This window comes from Giraffa tippelskirchi, chromosome 14, assembly GCF_054371585.1.
Source record: "Giraffa tippelskirchi isolate mGirTip1 chromosome 14, T2T-mGirTip1v1.2.pri, whole genome shotgun sequence".
NCBI lineage: Eukaryota > Metazoa > Chordata > Mammalia > Artiodactyla > Giraffidae > Giraffa > Giraffa tippelskirchi.
The window spans coordinates 70,024,545-70,047,687 of NC_137288.1; the positions used below are offsets into that span (position 1 = coordinate 70,024,545).

General features: G+C 42.5%; 2 long non-coding RNA genes across 2 annotated transcripts in view; one reads left to right on the plus strand and one right to left on the minus strand.

The window, feature by feature from the left end:
* Positions 1 to 11,521, minus strand: part of LOC145534771 (uncharacterized) — a 52,018-nt gene extending 40,497 nt beyond the window's left edge. The window contains exon 1 of the long non-coding RNA XR_014074980.1: positions 10,653 to 11,521. This is a non-coding gene — a long non-coding RNA (uncharacterized LOC145534771). The remainder of the gene's footprint in view (positions 1 to 10,652) is intronic.
* On the plus strand, positions 10,767 to 14,826 carry LOC145534772 (uncharacterized). The gene is made up of 2 exons (XR_014074981.1): positions 10,767 to 11,165; positions 14,509 to 14,826. It is a non-coding gene; the product is annotated as an uncharacterized LOC145534772 (long non-coding RNA).
* Positions 14,827 to 23,143: the final 8,317 nt, after the last annotated feature.

The window sequence follows — 23,143 nt, forward strand, 5'->3', positions numbered from 1 at the left end:
GAACAGAACATGTGAGCAGAGACTTCACAGAAGGGAAGCAGAAGGCTCCCACACAGGCAGTGGCGTTCTAAAAGGGAGTGGAGGGCTAAGATAAGAAACCCTGACACAGAAGGTGAGCTTCAGAGGCAGAGAAGCTCGAGAGAAGGGCTGGGGGCAGAGAGGGAAGGGTAACTAGGAAATGACCATGAGGGTCTTTGTACAGATCTTATCCCGTTGGAAATAAGGAGCCATCAACGACTTCAAGATTCAGAGTAATTGTCACAAAATATATAAACGGATAACAGTACTTAAGAAAACATGTCAAACCGGATTCTGAGATTATTCTTGCCCTGTCTGTCAAAACAGAATGAGGAGATAAAATGGGAAGCAGAAGCACCCCTGCTCAGGTATAATCCTTTCCAAAGAAGAACAGGAGTTCTTTGAGGAAAATACATGTTCATTGTAAAAAAATGAAATTGCACAAATGTACAGATAGGAAGTTCAAGTCCTATTCATGTGTCCTAATGAGCCTTGGTTCCTCGAGTCTTTTGTTTGTTGGTTAATTGGGTTTTGTTATTTACAAATACTATAGAAAGAAACAGTCTCCTGTGCGTGCATGTTCTGATAACCATCACACTTCTTATACACAACAACCTAAGTTTCTGGATCAAAGTGGATACATACTACATACAAACTTTGATGGCTAATGCAAAATCACTTTTCATAAGGGAGGCAGTAAGTTATCAACATCCTAGGAGCGTGTATGGTCCTCCATATCTTTTCCAACAATGCGTAATATCAACTTTTTTTTTTAATTTGCAAAGACAAGTTCTTATTTTCTTATAAATGAGGCTAGCCACATCTATTGACTGATACTTTTAAGTACCAAGAATGTTCAGTGTATATAGAGATGAATACATTATGTTCTCACCCTTTAAAACTCCCAAACTAAAAACAGCAAATGTGGACCAGAAAATATCTCCATGATCTTAGTTTTCTGAACGTTGAGTTTTAAGCCAACTTTTTCACTTTCCTCTTTCACTTTCATCAAGAGGCTCTTTAGTTCTTCTCTGAACTGAACTGAGTACCATGGCCAGAAGAACTGCATATACATTATCAGGCTACTTTATTTCTCCAGGCATTGGACTGGTTGGATCTCCTTGCAGTTAGTCCTTGCAGTCAAAGGGACTCTGAAGAGTCTTCTCCAACACCATAGTTCAAAAGGATCAATTCTTCAGTGCTCAGCTTTCTTTACAGTCCAACTCTCACATCCATACATGACTACTGGAAAAACCATAGCTTTGACTAGATGGACCTTTGTTGGCAAAGTAATGTCTTTGCTGTCTAGGTTGGTCATAACTTTCCTTCCAAGGAATAAGCGTCTTTTAATTTCATAGCTGCAATCACCATCTGCAGTGATTTTGGAGCCCAGAAAAAGAAAGTCAGCCACTGTTTCCACTGTTTCCCCATCTATCTGCCATGAAGTGGTGGGGCCGGATACCGTGATCTTAGTTTTCTGAATGTTGAGCTTTAAGCCAACTTTTCCACTCTTTCACTTTCATCGAGACTCTTTAATTCTTCTTCACTTTCTGCTGTAAGGGTGGTGTCATCTGCATATCTGAGGTTATTCATATTTCTCCTGGAAATCTTGATTCCAGCTTGTGTTTCTTCCAGCCCAGCATTTCTCATCATGTACTCTGCATATAAGTTAAATAAGCAGGGTGACAATATACAGCCTTGACACACTCTTTTCCTATTTGGAACCAGTCTGTTGTTCCTTGCCCAGTTCTAACTGTTGCTTCCTGACCTGCATGCAGGTTTCTCAGGAGGCAGGTCAAGTGGTCTAGTATTCCCATCTCTTTAAGAATTTTCCACAGTTTATTGTGATCCACACAGTCAAAGGCTTTGGCATAGTCAATAAAGCAGAAATAGATGTTTTCCTGGAACTCTCTTGCTTTTTCGATGATCCAATGGATGTTGGCAATTTTACCTCTGGTTCCTCTGCCTTTTCTAAATCGAGCTTGAACATCTGGAAGTTCACAGCTCATGTACTGTTGAAACCTGGCTTGGAGAATTCTGAGCATTACTTTGCTCGAGTACTTCCATGGTACTCAGCGAAGACTTTGTGGAAAAAGCAGCCTTTAATCCCTTTCCTAAAAGCTGGCCTGGGTTTTTAACCAACTGAGTGATCAGAATCTCCCAGGCATAGTGAAGATCATAAACTGCAAGTGTGGGAAAGGCAAGCAGAACGTGTGTGTGCAAGAGCAAGCCTGCAACTGGCATGTGTCAAAGATTGATCCGAGGTGTCCTGCTAACAAGAAAGCGCTGAAGATCTACCTGAGAGTCTGACTCTCTTTTGTGGGACCCTTTCCCACTCATACTACATCATTCATTTCTTTCGCTTCACTAAAATGCATACATACTTTAAAATTAGACTGACATATATATATATACACTACCAAGTGTAAAGTAGATAGCAAGTGGGAACCTGCTATACAGCTTAGGGGGCTCAGCTCAGGGCTCTGTGATGACCTAGGTGACGGAGCGGGGTGGGGAGGTCCGAGGAGGAGGAAATATATATTTACAAAAGGTGGAAGCAGTGACAGATTTCCTCTTCCTGGGTTCTAAAATCACTACGGACAGTGACTGCAGCCATGAAATCAGGAGACAATTGCTTCTTGGCAGGAAGGCGATGACAAACCTAGATGGTGAGCTGAGAAGCAGAGACATTAAGGCTGTGGTCTTCCCAGGGGTCATGTACATAGCGAGAGCTGGACCACAAAGGAGGCAGAACGCCAAAGAATTGATGCCTTCGAACTGTGGTGCTGGAAAAGACTCCTGACTCCTGAAAGCCCCCTGGACAGAAAGGAGAACAAACCAGTCAATCTTAAGGGAGATCAACCCTGAATATTCACTGGAAGGACTGACGCTGAAGCTCTAGTACTTTGGTCATCTGATGTGAATACACAACTCATTGGAAAAGTCCCCAGTGCTGGGAGAGATTGAGGGCAGAGGGAGAAGAGGGCATCAGAGGATGAGATGGCTGGATGGCATCACTGATGCAATGAACATGAACTTGGGCAAACTCTGGGAGATGGTGAGGGACAGGGAGGCCTGGAATGCTATAGTCCATGGGGTCGCAAAGAGTCGGACACGACTGGGCGACTGAGCAACAATAGAGGATACACTTCACTTCACAGCAGAAACTAACACAGCATCATAAGCAATTATATTCCTTTTTTTGTTTGTTTAAAACAATAGCCCAGTTTTTACAGAGAAGAACAGAGCTGGAGGACTTAAACTACTTGACTTTAAGACTTATTATAAAGTTACCGTAAACAAGGTAGTGTACTATTTCTCTCAAGATAGACAAATAGATCAATGGAATGGAATATAGTCTGGAAATACACCAAAAAAAAAAAAAAAAAACTAAATAAATTTCATACTGTTCTTGTAAGGACTAATTTTCTCTTTGTGCAACCATGACATAATTTGTATCTACATAGAAATAGTGGAAAGAGTACCTGGTGCATTAGTTATGGGGAAATAAAGCCGTATTTATGACTTTATTCTAAGCATATTCAACATATGATTCAATACATAGTCATATTTTAAGTACTTATTGACCCAACAGAAGAGTGCATTGATTTGCTGAGTCGCATGTTGATTTCCATACCATACGTCAACTCTGTTAGCTGAGTAACTTAGGATCTTCTTTCTCTAGCCCTTGCCTACCCACCTACTCTAACCGGCATATTTGTTGTGTTACAAAAAGACACAGCAGGGGAGGAGAGTGTGGGACAGAGCAGCCTTGACACGCACGCACCACCGCGTGTAAGCCAGACAGCTCATGGGAACCTGCTGCACGCGGAGCTCAGCTCAGTGCTCTGTGATGGCACAGAGGTGGGACGGGGGTGGTGGGAGGCAGGTTGAAGAGGGAAGGGGTGCACGCTTACTTATAGCTGATTCGTGTTGCTGTACAGCAGAAACGAACACAACGTTGTAAAGCAATTATCCTCCAATTAAAAATAAATCTAAGAAAGGAGACTCCTTTCCAAAAACAATGTTGTTTTCTACTTGAAGCATAACCCAAGCCAAAGAATCCTTTTTGGAGAAAGTTTGGTGAGACTGCTAAGTATCATTACATTGACCCACACTGGTATCATAACTGTATTGGCTCTCTTTTGCAAAATCCACTGTTTGTAGTGAATTGCTTCCTCTTCTGACCTTTCCCCTACTTAGTTCTTGATGGTTGGGTTTGCCGCAGAAAACTTAATCCTGAACAAAGTATTAATTCTGGAAGAAATCACGTCTCTTCTAATGTACTCGGGCAATTATTTCCCATTAACTTAACAAATGATTGTCTCAACTAAGAAAATAGAATAGCTTGAGAAATCACAGCCCACAGCTATGCTGGCTTTATTTAATTTTCCATGTAGAAAAATTAAACCTAGGGCTTTAAATCAAGCTTTCAAAAAAGAGTTAAGCTTCACAATCTAGTTAACAGTAGCTTCATTATTAACTCAAGTAATTTCAAACAAAGCAAGTGAATTGCTCCTTCACCTAGCTCCTCTCAATTATAGAAAGGTATGTTTTTCTCTGGTTCACCTGGGTGTGACTTTCACATCAATCCTCCAGTAAATAAACACACAAATACCCAACAATCAGAAAAGCTGGCATCCTCCTGGTCCACTCCTATTCCTCTCATCTCCCAATTCTGCAATCTCTACTGTCTTCCTAGTGTTTTCTTTCTTTAGTTACTGATTAAAGCACAGATCATTTTTCCTCCCAAGGGACAACAATGCAGAGTCACACCATCTTAAGAAATCCGAAGGAATCCAGGAATGAGTAAGGAAATCACCCACCGATCAACACAGCTCTGGACCGTGGTCAGCCTTCCCACACCCCTAAATCTCACCCCTCACATCTGAGCAGGGCCTTTGCCTTACTTCCTGCAGGAATCTCACTGCCAAGAACAAGAGTAAGAGGCAGAGAGTCATATGCCCACTTTCTGTTCCTAAACTCATCCATCAAATAATGAGGGGGTGAAGAGAAGCCAACAGGGGTATAGTAACTGACATCCCGTAACTTGGAAAAATACATCTGGGAATAGAGGGGAAAAACATCCTACACTCTGATACTTTTCTGCGTATTTTATTTATGCATTTTTCTTTTTAAAGAAAATTATAAAGATAAAATTTACATACTATTTAATCAACCACTTTAAAGTGTACATGTCAGTGACATCTAGTAAACTCACAATGTTGTACAACCACCACCTCTAGTGTCAAGATTTTTCACCACCCAGAAGATAACCCCAAAACCATTAATCACTCACCATTATTCCACCTGGAGAAGGGAATGGCAACCCACTGCAGTCTTCTTGCCTGGAGGATCCCATGGACAGAGGAGCCTGGTGGGCTACAGTCCATGGGGTCACAGAGGGTCAGACATGACTGAGCGGCTCACACACACACACACACTTAGATGGAGCACAACAGATTAGAAACAGGCATCTAGGCGACTAGAACTGGTGGAATGATGTGAGTGACTAATGGGGTTTGGGTGATGAAGGAGCTGTGACCGTAGACAGACGGTGGTTGTACAACATTCTGAGTGTACCAGGTGCCACCGATATGTACACGGTAAAGTGGTTATTATGTAAATTTCACCTCGATAAAGTTTTTAAGAACTGATGGACATCTGTGTCTGGAAGGATGCTGCCTTTGTCACCAATCACTGCTAACAAATTTCAGTGTTTTTTTCTTTTTTTAATCTCTGAAATACAGAGAAAGAGTGTATGATTGACCTAGTTAGGGTCATATACCCACACCCTTGGCACCGTGAATGACAATCCTGCTGGGTTATGTCCAGTCGGGGCAATAGCAGTTCCCATATGAAATACTGGGGTGCAGCTTAGGCAAGGAAAAGCAGATGTTGAGTGACAAAGGCAAAAAAAAAAAATGATTCCACGGCTCTTAGTCACCAGGATGTATTTCCTTCTTATTTCCCAGGAATTGTGCTGGGCACCAGAAATCAGGAGCAAATAAAACACAATCATTATACATATATATATATTCTCAGGGATAAGGACAGATCTTGAAGCAAAATGAACCTACACAAAGGACAAAGAAGTCGAGTAAGGTTGAAGCTGGATGACAAGCATTGAAATTAAATGTAAGAGTAGGTATAATTTCCTTGTTGCTAGTGAGTGAATGGCTTTAATCAAAATGATTAACGATTTGGTAAATAATTTCTTATAAAATTCAAAAATAAAATTCTAGAACTTTCCTAAGTGGAAGGAAATGAAATGAACACAAGAGTGGAAATTGTGGCATCTCAGTCAGGAAACCATGAGTTTGAAAGCAGTCTAACAGAGGAGGCCACATGCTTGAAAATGACAAGTGAAGTGTTATAGTCCAAGCACCGAGGCTGACCTCAGAGAGGGGTCAAAGGAGGGTGTAACAGCAAGATCCCATCAAAGGGTTTCATTGCCAGCTGCTAAGAATCAGAGACTCAATTTGATTCAATCTAAGTGCTAACTCAGAGCCAGAATTCATAGAGGTGGAATCAGCCCTAACAACTGATAAGAAACTCTTCCATAGGTCTGGACAGAGATGCGTGGGTTCACACTGTGGGTGTTCTCTGCCCTGCAATTAGAGTGAAGGAGGGATTCTGGAAATCATAGACTCAATTTCTGTTTATTGACATAAACGGAAGGTGCCTTCTCTAACTAAGACATTTCCGTTCTGATAAATCATAATGCAAAAGAATGTATATAAAAATAATATATGTATAACTGAATCACTTTGCTGTACAGCAGAAAGTAACACAGTCTTATCAATCAACTATACTTCAATAAAATTTTAAAAATTAAAAAAAAATAATACATTTCTGGAATCATGTAATGATCCAAGCACGGAAAGGCACTCTAATGTCTCAGAAATACTTTAATTCTATAGTAACAAAATTATATTGCTATTTCAATGGTCCAGACACTAATTTTAAATAGTTTCATTTGCTGGTGGGACATTTTAAGAAATGTATAATACCACATGGTGTTATATGGTTGCTTTTTTGTGATATTATTTAAAGTTTGATCAAATACTTCAATAAGCAATGTAATCATTAAATATCAAAGTAATACTTTATCCTTCATAAGTGTTTATACTTCTAAATCTTTGATTATTTAACTATACATGGTTATAATGAAACAAGTCATTTAAATGTTACAAGTACACCACCACCACCATACATTCTCCTTAAAATTGCCAAATAAGTCTTAGACTTTATCTACTGATATAAACTTCTTATTTCCTTTTTATCTTGCCCAGTAGATGGAAGAAAATGATAGCTTTTGAGAAAAGCACAAATGGAATTAGGGATTCTGGGCAGAACCACGGAACTTTTTGTCGGTGTTTTCAAGATCAGATTTCAGATAATTTCCTGGCGCCTCTTAACTGACCTGCCGGAAGCTGCCTAAGCTGCCCAGGGCTCTAGTGCCCCTTCCTGCCACGTTCCGGCCTTCCTCCCGCTCCTTTCCCACCTGCACTTGCTGCGTGTCCCGTTCTCTATAAGTGACTGAATAATGAGATAAAGTAATTTGGTTCTGAGGTTGAAGGTAATTCAAGCCAAGGTGTTGCAGCTGATGACAATTTAGTGTTTCTCATCTCTCACTCCTGGAATGTTATTTTGACACTAGACCTCAGGGGAATGAATGAAACGAATGAGTAATATCAAGAATAAAATACGCTAGAAAAGACAATCCTGATTTTCCTGGTGAAATGGCTTTTGGCATCACTTTAGTCAGAAACTGGAAGCAGACCCCTTGCCCTGTCTCTAGATAAGGATGCTGGCTCAAGAGCACAGACCTGCTCTCTAACCAGGGCTCTGATCTCCAACCAGCTGTGCATTTGGTCTACTTGCTAGAAGCCAATTTTAATCAAGCTGTGTTTTGTGATTTCTTAATGGATTTTGTTAATCACACCTTCTTTATTGTCCTCAGGTGGCTGTCCCAGCCTGGGTCAGTCAGGAAAAGCCAAGACCAGCTGGTGGAGCAGAGACCCACAAAAATACCTATAAAAACAACCCAGAACAGTCTGTGGGTGGGTCAGTCGCTCAGTCATGTCCACCTCTTTGCAGCCCCCATGGACTGTAGCCCACCAGGCTCCTCTGTCCATGGAATTCTCCAGGCAAGAATACTGGAGTGGGTTGCCATTCCCTTCTCCAGGGGATCTTCCCGACCCAGGGATCAAATCCAGGTCTCCCGCATTGCGGGCAGATTCTTTACTGCCTCAGCCACTAGGGAAGCCCTAGAACAGTCTAGTCTGTTTTGTTTTTATAATGGAAATAATTATGCTTTTCACATATCAACGTTGTTATGGAGGGAAAATAAAATATTTTTCAATTCAAAATGCCAAAGAACACATGCAAGAAATTATTTATTTTAAATTATACTTGCTATTAAAACTGATTACAAGCAAAATACATGGATCAAACCCTGAGTTTAAACTATGCTTTAAAAAATTACTCCCACTTTAGAGCCATTCTAATGGAAAATAATTAGCCCCTCTTCTGGATTTAGGCTTATTCGAGATTATTTTGGCTTCATTTTTACACACTCAGGCACTTGACAAACTGAAAATCTGTTCTGTTTTTCCTTTAGAGAAGATTTTTTTCTAAGACACAAAATCCCTGAATTTCTCATATGATGGTTCATTACGTTTATTCTATTATATCCAACTTTCTGAAACCAAGTCTGTGTTTTTATATTCCACTTATGGTCCCCAATAGTTGTACATTTACACTAAGCATGTCTTCAACAGACGCCTAGAATTACAGCCTTTTGGATAGTTTCTGAGGATAACATTCAATCACTTGTTCACTATTACATCTTAGAAACTATTAAAAACACCATGCTACCCAATAAGAATAATATAGTTCAAACATTAAGATATTACTTTATTTATCCATGTATACACTTACTTTTAATGATGTAAACACAGTAATCCTATAAGGGTAAATAGCGAATCTTTATCCTGAAATATCTGGCAGTAAAATGTGGCTAAGATACCAGGAAAAAAAAAAGTTCCATTTAAGACCCTGCATTGATGCAATACAGCATTTTACAATTTTTAGTAAGTTCTTTATACAGCTGCCAATACTGACTAGAGTACGGTAGAAAAACATTTTTCTTTCAGCATAGAAACAGAGGAATGAATATGCAATGCTCAGTATGCTAAAGAGATGGTGGACAGAGTATCAGAACAGGAAGTTAACTTTCATTCTTATAAACCGAAAGTTCCAAAGCTAGTGTGTTAAAAACTCACATAGGAACCTCACAGATTCTGTGCGACCAACAACTGCCATAAGCTCTGCTTCTCAAAACAATCGCTTGCTTGTCTAATTGGCCTCCTACAGACTGACAGCCTCCGAACTCTGCCAAGGCCTTCTGCCCTCATCTGTTCTCCCTCCTGATAAAATCCCCTTGGATTTTTCTCTCTACGGATTCTCTTCAGACCCTTTACCCTTACTCCACAAGACCTCTGTTAGGTCAGACTTGCTACAGCATTTGATGTGAGATTGGTTTGGAGCAACTGCAATCTAATCTTGCTGAAGAAAGTCGAGAACTTTTAGCCTCCAATTTCGCCCACGGTCAGGTGTGAGAGCAGGGATTTATGTGGGAGCAGGCTTGGCAAAATAAAGAACTATTGGGGCAGGAGAGTGTAACTTGATTAATTATTGTTGCCCAATTCTAGGATGAGGGCTTCCGGGATAGCTCAGTGGTAAAGAATCTGCCTGCAATGTGGGAGGCCCAGGTTCAATTCCTGGGTTGAGAAGGTCCCCTGGAGGAGGGCATGGCAACCCACTCCAGGGCTCTTGCCTGGAGAATTCATGGACAGAGGGGCCTGGCGGGCTACAGCCCACGGGGTCGCACAGAGCGGGACACAGCTGAGCGACCAAGCACAGCGAGCACAATTTTAGGCTCATCTCTTTAAGGAAATGCCTTAGCGTCCTTCACCTTCTCTGTGGACACTATGAGTCAAAGCTCACAAAGTCCTCTCCCTTTATTCCGCTGGGCAGGCATTTTGAGTCCAACGTTCTCCCATAAAGCTAATACTATGAAGTCCTAACCCCGTATACCTCAAAATACGGCCTTCTTAGGAAACAATGTTTTCAGAGAGTCAGTCAAATTACAATGAAGTTACTAGGGTGACCTATAATTCAATAAGACCTGTGTCTTCACAAAAAAGGGGGAATTTGGACACACAGGCATGCACACACGGGGAAGCACGCTACGTCAAGACGCACAAATCAGGCTGATAACACCCACAAGCCTTGGAAAGCAGAAAATGGCCGGCAAGCAAGCAGAAGCCAGGAGAGGAACATGGAACAGATTTTTTTTTCTCAAGCCCTAAGAAGCAAACAACTCTGCCAACACCCTGACCTTAAACTTCCAGTCTCCAGAACTGTGAGATAATAAATTTGCTATTTGAAGTCGCCCAGTTTGTAGTACTTCATTACAACAGCGCTAGGGAACCACTAGCGAGGCCAAAGGCTGTGAGCAGGCCTGGCGGTAACTAACACTGCATCTTACTTTCCCCAAAGCACAAAGAAACATTTCCTTTCCAGCAACGTCACCAAGGATAAGGCATCCAGAGATGGTCACTTACCTGGCAAAGATAATTTCAAATTTCTTAACGCTGCTCCTGTAGACAGAACTGCTCCAGGAAACGCTCGCGGCCCGGCGGACGTTAAACCGAACTGAGCTTCGGTAGAGCCTCCTTAGGAGCTCGGCGTCTTCCTGCTTAGCATCATTGGCATCACCTGCGGGGCTGCTTAAGCTCTCGCCCGAGGCCCCGCCCTCAATTAAGCGCTAGCCCGAGGCCCCGCCCTTCACTTCAGTTAAGCTCTAGCCTGAGCCCCGGCCCTCAGGCTAATGACTCAGCAAGGTCTGGGGTTGCAGCGCGTCTTACAAGATACAGAGGACAAGGCCGGTCCTGGGAATATGTTTAGGCAACCTCAGTCCCTAATTGCTGTAAGCACTGTGAGAGCCACGATCTTTTCCTGGTGAAGTGTTCTCCCTGGGGTGTCTTCATCACATGGTGAAGGCAGAAGAGGACCGTTAGGGGGGCAGCTTTTCATTTGTTTCCACTTGGAAATCGCTAGCCCTAATTCATCATGAGGTGAGAGAGACACACTCTAGTGCCAATACAACTGAGCGGTCATCTGGGCTGTCGCTGACCTCTTTCGTGTCTTTGTGTGAATATAAGACAGGTGCTCCCTCTCTAGTGAGCCGTTTGGTCAAGGGCAGACAGCACAGTCGTTAACAGAAGCTATCACTTTGTAGCATCCTGAGTGAAGTGGTAAGAGGAGAAGCAGAGAGTCCAGCATCCAAAATGAGACAGATTAGCCAGGTTAAGAGTTTGAACCAGGCTGGGGTTATCAATCAGAGTCCAAGACCAAGTAGACTCACCAGCTGGAGGCAATTACATCCTGGTGGTTTGGTGTCTTAGTTGCTAAGTCATGTCCAGCTCACTGTGACCCCATGGGCTATAGTCCGCCAGGAGGTGGTTGCCATTTCCTTCTCCAGGGGATCCTCCTGACCCAGGGATCGAACCCAGGTCCCTTCATTGCAAGCAGATTTCTTACCCACTGAGCCACGAGGGAAGCCCTTAATTACCTACCCCAGTGGTGAAGGATTCTGGAGTCAGACAAGCCTGAACTTGAATCCAGTGTGTGACGTCTATTAACTAAGCCCACAAGACACAGTTTCTTTATTGTTAAAATGTAGACAGTATTATCCATATTAAAAAGACATAATGAGTTAAATTCTATAATGTAGGTTATGGGTCAGACTTTCCACACTCCCTCCCTGGCCCAGCTCCCATTACCTCCCTCTCCCCTGTACCTCCTCACCCACTTCATGCGCAGCCCAGAACCACAGCTAGGATACCAGCTTGCAACATGGCAACCCCCCAAACTAGCATCAGAGAAATCCAGCAGAAGGTGACACTTCTAACAGAATATCCTCTCCTGCAAGAAGGGTCCTGACCTGCTGTAATAGCTCAGTGGACACCATGGAAAGTCCACAGCTCAGCGAAGAAAAACACTGATGCCAGCCTGTAGCTACCATTAAAATTTCAAAATACTAATTGCAGACGAACTAGTAAACCCCAACATACCCAGGGTAAGAAAAAAGGCAATAACTAGTAAGAGAAAACAACTGAAAAGGAGTTTTAAGGACAATTCAAAAGACTCGAAGGGCTTCCCAGGTGGCGCAGTGGTAAAGAATCTGCCTGCCAGTGCAGGAGATGCAAGAGACACAGGTTAGCTCCCCGGGTTGGGAAGATCCCCTGGAGGAGAAACTGGCAACCCACTCCAGTTTTCTTGCCTGAAAAGTTCCAAGGACAGAGGAGCCTGGTGGACTACAGTCCATGGGGTAGCAAAGGGTCGAACACAACTGAGTGCGCACACACAAACACACACAAAAAGGACCTAGGTTATTTGTTTGTGTTCGTATTCTTGCTTTTAATGAAGCATTTTCTTTTGCAGCCTTTATCCTGACTTACAGCAACAGCAGATAAGGTAGGCAGGGACTTAGAAAGAGGCAGGTTCTGAGGAGTAGAGCATGAAAAGGCAGGTGATGCTTCAAATGATTATTCTCAGCTCTTTCTCCAAAGAACTGGAAAAGTACATGGTAACCCACATTTTAGAGTAAATGAAGATGATGGGCCAGGGGAAAAATCACTCTGCATCAACGTGGTTTTGCAAAAACATCAACATGGTTTTGCTATTAATGCGTAATTTTGGTGATAGTAGTATTTTGAAAAGCAAGAAGAATTTTAAGCATTGGACTTAAATCATCTATGCAGACAACATCCCAGCCTAATTCTGGAAATACTGCCAATCTAAAGCAGCTCATTCTGGATAAACGGTTATTACAGAGTGTTTTGAATAATCATTTTTTAAATATCATTGATGCCATCATCACTGATATCATTATTCCCTAGTGCCAGCTTATCACTCTGGTGTAGTCACTGTGCAGAGAGTTTGTGATGGTCATCTCTCTGCTGGCTCTTCAACATGCAGAACTCAACTTCTCTCCACTTTTCCCTTTGGTGTAATGGAAAGAATTCAGCATTGGGATATAAAGGGGCAAGGTTTGAATTCTAGTTCTGTTATTTACTAACTCAGGCAAATTGCTTAACTTTCTTGAAAGACAGTATTAAAAATAACTATGACTACCTTTAATCATCACTTAAGAATTGGTGAGGATCACATGAGATAAGGTATATAAAATCGTAAGTGAAAGTCGCTCAGTCGTGTCTGACTCTTTACAGTCCATGGAATTCTCCAGGCCAGAAACTGGACTGGGCGGCCTTTCCCTCCTCCAAGGGAATCTTCCCAACCCAGGGATCGAACCCAGGTCTCCCGCATTGTAGGCGGATTCTTTACCAGCTGGGACACAAGCGAAGCCCAAGAATACTGGAGTGGGTAGCCTATCCTTTCTGCAGGGGATCTTCCCAACCCAGGAATCAGCTGGGGTCCTCCTGCATTGTGGGCAGATTCTTGACCAACTTTTGAGCTGTATTTCAATGTCTCTCTTAAGTTCCAAAATTTAAACATTACTGCACTATGTCAGTCCATATTTATCTCACAGTCTTATCTTTTGTGATGAAATCTGTTAATCATGGTGGTTATTTTGTCTTGAATCTATCTACTTTGTTATTTTTCCTCTGATCCTTTCTTGTAAGCATGTAATAGTCTAGGCTACCCAGGAAAATGGTATCTAGACTCCCTTTATAATGACAGAAATCCTAGACAAAGAACAGACATTCAAATACTCATGAAACAGCAATGAGATATGAAATTCTACTTTTGAATTTAATGATAATAAAACAGAGATGCTGAAAATTCAAACAGAGAGAAGCCAAGATAGATAAAGGAACAAATATAATATCATTTTCAAGGCTGGTTTTCATGTTCCATCTGCTCTTTGTTGAAGTAACGAAGAAGTGGCAGAGAGACTTGCACAAATATGTACATAACTGCTGGCACTTTGAAATAACTTTGAAATCATTCAAACAGAAAACATAAATGTCATCAGCAGTGCAATGATATGATTTCTGTCATAAGATTGGGCAAAAGTAGGTAAAATATGTTTTTAATTAAACAATTTTTTTCTACTAAAATGGGGGAATTTTATGGGAAGAGGAATTCTTTCTGAAGTGGCTCCAGGATCCTCTTAAGAGCTTCATCCAGAATGGATCAGATTCTTCCTGGGGCTTTCAATAGCTATGATTATAAGAAAGTATTTCTACCTGGAGCCTGGAGCCTCAACCCAGGTGGAATAATGGGTCCTGTGTTTAAGGACTGCGTGGTTCCCTCTTAAAATCACTCATGCCATAGCTCAGGGGAAATGTGGCTTCCTGGAGGGCTCCGTGTCAGTAACCTCTTCTCTCCTGGCTCTGCCCTCTCCTTGGATTCCTAGGAAATTAGCCATTGCCTTCATTTGTTACTTTACAGTGATCAACCTTCTGAGGACAGCTTTAATGAGCTCCCCAACCTAAAGTATTCAACATGGTCATGCTCCACTAGCATTTCTAACAGCCGGACCGCAAGAGGTACAGCGCTACGGGGAGAAACAACAGAGCCCAAAGAGGAAAAATAATGCTGTGTGCTGAGAAAAATAAGTCCTGTGCTAAGAAAAATGAGTGAAACCGTGGTGAGATAATGTTCCAATGAATTTGGCACTACATTTTCTACCCAGACAAAAAATGGTTACATGAGTTTAAAAAATCAATTAAAGAACTCTGAATAAAATTGGAATGCTGTATCCAATCACTGTTTAGTTTTTCATTAGTTTCTTTGGCCTTATATTACTTTTTAAAAGAATTAGTTTAGTCTATTGTGTGAGAGTCCTAGATTTTAATGTTTTAAAAAGGCATTGGCACCTCTTAGAACAATGAAAATAAAAACAAAAATAAACAAATGAGATCTAATTAAACTTAAAAGCTTCAGTGCAGCAGTGAAAGCCATCAACAAAACAAAAAGGCAACCCACTGAATGGGGAAAAATGTTTGTGAATGATGCAACCGACGCGGGATTGATCTTCGAAACATACTAACAGTTCGTGCAGCTCTATGTCAAAAAAATGACCCAATCAAAAAATGGGCAGAAGATCTAAGTGGACAGTCCTCCAAAGAAGACACACAGATGACCCAAAAACACATGAAAAGATGCTTAACATCACTAATTATCAGAGAAATGCAAATCATAACTATAATGAGGTATAATCTCACATGGGTCAGAATAAGTGTAAAGTCACTCAGTCATGTCTGATTTTTTGTGACCCCATAGACTGTATAGCCTTCCAGGCTCCTCTGTCTATGGAATTCTCCAGACAAGAATACTGGAGTGGGTAGCCATTCTCTTTGTGGGCTAAGTCGGTTCAGTTATGTCCGACTCTTCGTGACACCATGGACTATAACCTGCCAGGCTCCTCTGTCCATGGGATTCTCCAGGCAGGAATACTGGAGTGGGCTGCCATTTCCTCCTCCAGGGGATCTTCCCAACCCAGGAATTGAGCTGGGTCTCCTGCATTACAGGGGGATTCTTTACCAGCTGAGCTACCTGGGAAGCCCAAAATATTTATATATGTGCCTGGATACACACTGGAAGCCCAAAATGTGTATGTGTAAATATATATATATATATACATATCTATATTGATTCTGTCAATTTGACTAGATCACGGGGTGCCAAAATACTGGGTAAATATTATTTGCTATGTGTCTGGGAGTGTTTCCAAGTGAAGTTAGCTTTTGATTGATAGACTCAGTAAAGTGGTTTGTCCTCAATGTGTATGAACATCATCCAATGCATTAAATGCCGGAATAGAATGCAGCCCTTCCTCCGTGATCGCTTCAGCTGAGGCGTCAGTCTTCTGCCCTTGGAATTCCTGGTTCTCAGGCCTTTGGGCTCTGACGGACTTACACCATAGGTTTCAGCTTGTAGACGTCAGCTCACGGGAGAGACGATAGACAGAAAGGAGGGTAGATGTGTGTGTGTGCATACCTGCTCGTGTGCTCAGTCGCTCAGTTGTGTCCGTTTTGCAAGCCTGTGGACTATCGTCTCCTCTGTCCATAGGATTTCCCAGGCAAAAATACAGGCGTGGGTTGCCACTTCCTTCTCCAGGGGATCTTCCGGACCCAGGAACCAAACCTGCGTCTCCTGCATTGGCAGATGGATTTTTAACTGCTGAGCCGTCAGGGAAGCCCATAGATAGGTTTACCGGTTCTGTTTCTGTAGAGACCAATACTGACCAATACTGCATATATACTGATATGGAAAGCTAAGTCTGGGTAAGAAAATAGAGAATAAAGAGAAAGCTTTACTAGATAAAGTGTTCAGGATAGAGTCTCTGAGAAGCTGAGATTTGAGGAAAGACCTGACTCCACTGAGATAAAAATTATATACAGATCCCAGAGACTTTTCCCCCAAAAGGAAGAGTAAGGAGGAGACAGCAAAACAAACCTTTGTGACAGGAAATGACTGGCACATTCGAGGCCCAGCAGGCAGGCTGACATGGTTGGAACGTGGTGAGCAAGAGAGAGAGTGGTAGGAGTAATGAGTCCTAAGAGATGGCCAGGGTCAGGGCACAGGAGGGCCTTCGGGTCTTCTTTTTGGTGTGATGGGAAGCCGCTGGACCACGGACAGCAGGATGCTGTTGACATGATGCTCATTTGGAGAGGAACGTGGTCACCCCTGTTGAGGAGACTGCTGGTGAGCACAGAAGGCTCAGGCTGTAACGTGGAAGCAGGGGTCTTATCTGGATACTTGGTGAAGGAAGTGTCTGCCTGGACTGGTGATGCATTAGGCGTGGGCTGTGAGATGAAGTGAGGAATCAAAGATGGGTCATCAAGGATTTTGACCTGAGCAGTTAGGTAAATGATGGGACCATTTACTTCATTTCTCTCATTCTATCTTTTCAGTCTGTCTTTGAGAAAAAGAATAGGTCAGTCCATCGAATAGAATAGGAATGAATCTAAGCTAAGGAACTTAGAAATATAAAAATTCTCTCTACTTGGCCCCTTTCACCCTAACCATTTCTTCTGTATGACTCCTGTTATTTTTCTTAATTTTTTTCCCCTGAAAGTCTGCAATCTATTATCTAGAGATTACTTGGGGTCAACTTGTTTTGTTGCTGCAAACGCACTGATGAGACTCGACAGACTGTTAGTCATACCTATCCTGGTATGAATTGATCTAACCAAGCTGTTTTCCTTCTCACATCAACCCATAAGTCGATGTTGAAGGAGGTGATGATGCCTAGGTGACAGACTAAAAAGGAACATTTGAGATCCTATGGTACTTAAGTAATAAGCAGTTTGATGCGGAAAAATGAAACGTGAGGTTTGAAAGTCTGGAGGACAGGATGAGGTCACTGTGATTCTAGAAGGTCAGGGAAGACACAGAGATGTAAGAAAACAAACATGGAGTCAAAATGTTAACAGATGTTGCCTCGGGGATGTGCTGTTACACCCTACCAGTGAGGAAATACTGCTCCAGAAGTAGCAAATATTAGCATTAAGTTCAGTGTGTGTAGTCACTCAGTCGTGTCCAACTCTTTGCAACACTATGGCCTGTCCCAGCCTGCCAGGCTCCTCTGTCCATGGAATTTCCCAGGCAAGAATAGTGGAGTGGGCTGCCATTTCCTTCCTCAGGGGATCTTCCTGAACCCAGGGGTCAAACCCGGGTCTCCTGCATTGCAGGCAGGGTCTCTACCATCTGAGCCACCAGGAAAGTAAATTCAGTACATTTTACAAGTATTTATTTTTTATATTTGTTAATAAACCCTTAATTAATATGTTTTTTCATTATATATGCTTCATAGGAAAGCCTTTAACAATTTTAGATTATGAAGGCAGAAGGAGATGGGGACAACAGAGGATGAGATGGTTGGATGGCATTACCGACTCAATGAACATGCTACTGCTGCTGCTAAGTCGCTTCAGTCGTGTCCGACTCTGTGCGACCCCATAGAAGGCAGCCCACCAGGCTCCCCCATCCCTGGGATTCTCTAGGCAAGAACAGTGGAGTGGGTTGCCATTTCCTTCTCCAATGCATGAAAGTGAAAAGTGAAAGTGAAGTCGCTCAGTCGTGTCCGACTCTTAGAGACCCCACGGACTGCAGCCTACCAAGCTCCTCCGTCCATGGGATTTTTCAGGTGAGAGTACTGGAGTGGGGTGCCATTGCCTTCTCCTAATGAACATGAGTTTGTGCAAACCCCAGGAGACAGTGAAGAACAGGGAAGCCTGGTGTGCTGCAGTCCACGGGGTTGCAAAAAGTTAGACATGACTTAGTGACCGAACAACAAGTGAGCTAAAAATTTGCAGAGATGCAATAAAAGGAACCCAATTAGAAAGCCAGATTTGCAGGGACTGTACTTTCCAAATCAAAAGTAGACAAGTAAAATCTGATAGGTTTGTAACTTAGAACAATGGAGGAATACAGCTCTTGGCTTAAGCCTGTTCGATATTTCAGGGCAGATTGCAAGGCTTTATCTGACAAATCCCCCCACTCCTCCCTGACAACTAGGCTGATTCATCTGACTCTTCACTGGTTTTTGGGGAAATGGAACAAGGGCACTGATGCTTTCTCTGGTTTAGCCTCTTGCTTATACTATTGCAGTAAGTGATCAAAGTCTTGACTGTTATTAATAACATCATTTTGGCTTCTTTTCTAAATCACTATTCTATCACCTAGGAAATTGTCTTGCTCCAGCTCAGTTGAGCTCCTGACAGCAAGAGAGAAAATTTGAGTTCATAACTGCCCATGAAAATCTAAGCCCCCTTTTTTTTTTTTTGCCCTGCCTAGTGAAGGACAGGGAAGGCAGGCGTACTGCAGTCCATGGGCTCACAAAGAGTCAGACACGACTTAACGACTGACCGACAACAACAAGCTTTACAGGTGGCTCATTGGTAAAAGAATCCACCTGTCAGTGCAAGAGATGCAGGAGACGCCAGTTCGATCCCTGGGTTGGGAAGATCCCCTCAAGGAGGAAATGGCAACCTACTCCATTATTCTTGCCTAGAGAATCCCAAGAACAGAGGAGCCTGGTGGGCTACAGTCCATGGGGTTGCAAAGAGTCAGACACAGCTGAGAGACTAAGCCCACACAAAAGCCTTACAACACAATAAAAATGCATGTCTGGCTTGAGAGTGCTAACTAACTTTCCCTCAAATTACTTTTTTCTCGATAAATCGGCTATTTCATGACTATCAACCTACATTCACAAACAGAAGCACATTTTTACCCTTCTGTTACTAAATGGAACTTTCATTCATTTTCTTCTCTGACCCAAAAATAAATACATTCTCATAGATTTTAGCTGGGAGTATATTTCAGCCATAAGTCAGAGCCTGTATAGAATGAAGGTTTTTCTCTATTGTGGGTCTGGCACAAAACTAAAAAGAGTTAAAGCCCTAAAACTCAGAGGATTTAACTCTGACCTGATTTGGTAATTCAGAGTAAGGTGATTAGGAAGACAGCAGGGCACGCTGTCTTGGTGGTTCATTTTTAAGCTTCATGCAATTCCCACCGAACGCCCTTCTACCACTACTCCAAACCTGCCTCCCCCAACCCATACAGACTTTTCCTGAACTCCAGGAATTCTGATTTCACCAGCTTCCTTCTTCCTGGAATCTGCTTCCTATACTAACATTATATGGACTGATTGAGCATAGGGGTATAGGGGTAGTAATGGCGTGTGACTTTCATGTTAAGGTCATGAATACACTGGAGCTTCCACCTTATTCTATTCAATCCGGGCATGTAACTGCTACATCGTATGGATGCTCAAGCATCCCTGTGTTGGGTCTGTGAGGCAGAGAACTGAGGCCTCCTGCAATTAGCCAGCAAGCCCCTGAGAGCTCCTGGGCAGAGTCCTGGCAGTGAGTTGTCTTGGAAATCCCCCAGGCCTAGCCAAAGCTTCAGATGACTGCCTGTTGCCTGCAACTTCATGAAAATTTTCGAGACAGAACCGCCCAACTAATCCATAACCAATTTCCTTACCCACATGTGTGAGATAATAAATATATATCATTGTTTTAAGTTGCTAAATGTTGGGGATAATCTGTTATTCTCTGTATCGCTATATACTCATGTATATAAAAGAATATCAGAGAAGGCAAAGGCACCCCACTCCAGTACTCTTGCCTGGAAAATCCCATGGACGGAGGAGCCTGGTGGGCTGCAGTCCATGGGGTCGTGAAGAGTCGGACACGACTGAGCGGCTTCACTTTCACTTTTCACTTTCATGCACGGGAGAAGGAAATGGCACCCCACTCCAGTGTTCTTGCCTGGAGAATCCCAGGGACGGAGGAGCCTGGTGGGCTGCCGTCTACGGGGTCGCACAGAGTCGGACACGACTGAAGCGACTTAGCAGCAGCATAAAAGAATATGTTTCTTGTAGTCTGAATCCTGAACTCTGATGATTAATATTCTTTTCAATAAACCATTTAACTCATTCCCAGCAATATCCTTATGAGCTACTTCATTTACAGGGGATTAGCTTATTGCAGAAGACTACTGTGATCTGAACAAAATCAGAAGTCATTTTATCATACCATGCCTTTAGTTTTTCTAAAGTTTTGCTTTTACACCTTGTATTTTTATAGCTTTTTTGAAAAATTATAACTAACAATTTGCTACTTTCAAGAGAAATGTTCATTTCATCCAGAATTTTGCACCTTTAAATATTGACCTGTATTTGCATTTTTCATGATAAAATTAATGTGTTGTCACTGTATTCTTATAAATTTTTTTATAAAGTTGGCATTTCTCAAACAAGTAGCTATTCGCAAAATGAATTTTTTTCTTACATTATTTTTAACAATATTTTCTTACTTTGGGGGAACATAGAAGTAAACAAGTTGGCCTTATTCTTTAAATAAATTCTTTGTCTCATAAGATCTTTCTGATACCTCTAACATCAATTCTACTTTCTTGTAACACTATGTGATTTTTTTCAAATTCTAGTATGTAACTCAAACCTGATGTTTGCCAAAAGCTATCAAGAGCAACAACAATAACAACGAACGTTTTCTGGGCCTGCCAGGCGCTGGGCTGTGTGCTGCTTATCTTGTGTTTCATTTACTCTTCATAACAGTCCTGTGAGGAAGGTGCTGGTCATTAGCATTCCCTTTTAGAAGCCACAAGAAGAGTGTTTTAAGAAGGGAATGGTCAGGAGCTCTCTCTCTTGGGGAACCAGGAAGTAAACTCAGTGGGGCTTCCCTGGTGGCTCAGTTGGGAAAGAATCCGCCTGCAATGCAGGCGACCTGGGTCAGGAAAAATCACCTGGGGAAAGAGATGGCAGCCCACTTCAGTATTCTTGCCTGGGAAATCCCGTGGACAGAGGAGCCTGGTGGGCTATAGTCCATGGGGTCACAAGAGTTGGACATGATTTAGTGACTAAACCACCACTAGGGCACTGGTTCCTGACACACCAATCCCAGGGCAAGTCTTGATTTCAGTGTGGGCATGGGTGTGTTATGGACTAAATTGTCTTCTCCCTAAAATTAGTATGGTGAATGCTTAACTCCTCCCATGACTCTTTTTGGAGATAGCCCTTTAGGGAGGTAAGTTTAAATGAGATCATAAGGATGGGGCCTTAATCCAGTAGGACTGGTGTCCCTGCAAAAAGCGGAGGAGAGGGGACTCCCCTGGTGGTCCAGGGGTTGAGACTCTGTGCTCCACCCCGGGGTGCATAGGTTCGATCCCTGGTTGGGGAACTAAGACCCTGCAGGCTGGGCGGCCAAAAAACCCAAAAAAACAAAAAAGGGGAGGAGAGTTCAGAGCTCTCTCCCTCCCTGTGCAGAGTGAGGAGGCCATGTCAACAGCCTCCAGACTGTGAGAAAATAAACGTCTGTTGTTTAAGCCACCCACCCTATGGTATTTTGTTACAACAGCCCAAGCAGACTAATAGACAGGATTTGCTTTCTCACTGTATCTTTCAGACACTCTTGGATGAACCTGGACTAGTAAACTACACCCTATTAATGCAGTTACATATCTTGCATAAAACTGATTATAATTAATTGCCTAGGCAGTGTCCTTTTAGGCTTCTTATTCTGCAGTGCATTAAAATTCACTACTCTCTCACATTAATATTAGGTTTAACGCTGTAATTATCTATCACATATTAGCGCTATTAATCAAGTCATCCATATCATTAAAACCAAAATGTTGTCAAACAGTCTTCCTTCTTAGCTGTAGCAAATGAACAGCTAAACACAATATCAAACTTTACAGCATTGAAATATTAATGTCCCTAATGCTTAATTAAAAAAAAAAATGTTTGTTTTGTTGCACTGGGTCTCAGTTGAAGCACAAGGGCTGAGTAGTTGTGGCACGCATGCTCAGCTGCCCTGCAGAAAGTGGGATCCTATTCCCCTGACCAAGGACCAAACTGCAGCCCCCACACTAGAAGCTGGACTCCTACCCACTGGACCACCAGAGAAGCACCCTTAATGCTTAATTTTGAAATTAATTGTTTATGCCTCAGAGAAACCATCTAAATGTCCAGAGGCCTGTTTCTTGGAGTTCTGACTACTTGTGTGATTGGGGCTTGTTCCTGCTGGATCCTTACCTTACAGGGTTCTCATCATTGTCTACCTCACAAGGTCTTGGATAGAATTCAATATCCTTCTGGCCTCAAAATACCTATCCTGGCTTGCCTCCTGTCTGCCAAGCTTTTTCTTGTAGCCAGGATAGCACAATCAGAGGACGATGATGGCCCTGGGCCTAGAGACAGCCAGCCTGAATGTTAGTGGCTTCTCCCCCATTTAGTAGAGTCAGTGAAGTCTGGTCAGGTGGCTTACATTGACGCATCTCGGTTCCTCACGTGTGTGATGTGCTAGCAACTCTTCAATTTTTATGAGGAATAAATGAAATGAAAAGCACTTAGCTAGGAGCCTGAAACATAATAAATATTCAATCACCCATAGTTATCATTATTAGTTGCTGATTAATCTGTTTTATGAGGCTTCCCTGATGGCTCAGTGGGTAAAGAATCTGCCAACAATGCAGGAGACACAGGAAACTTGGGTCCAGTCCCTGGGTCAGGAAGATGCTCTGGAGAAGGAAATAGCAACCCACT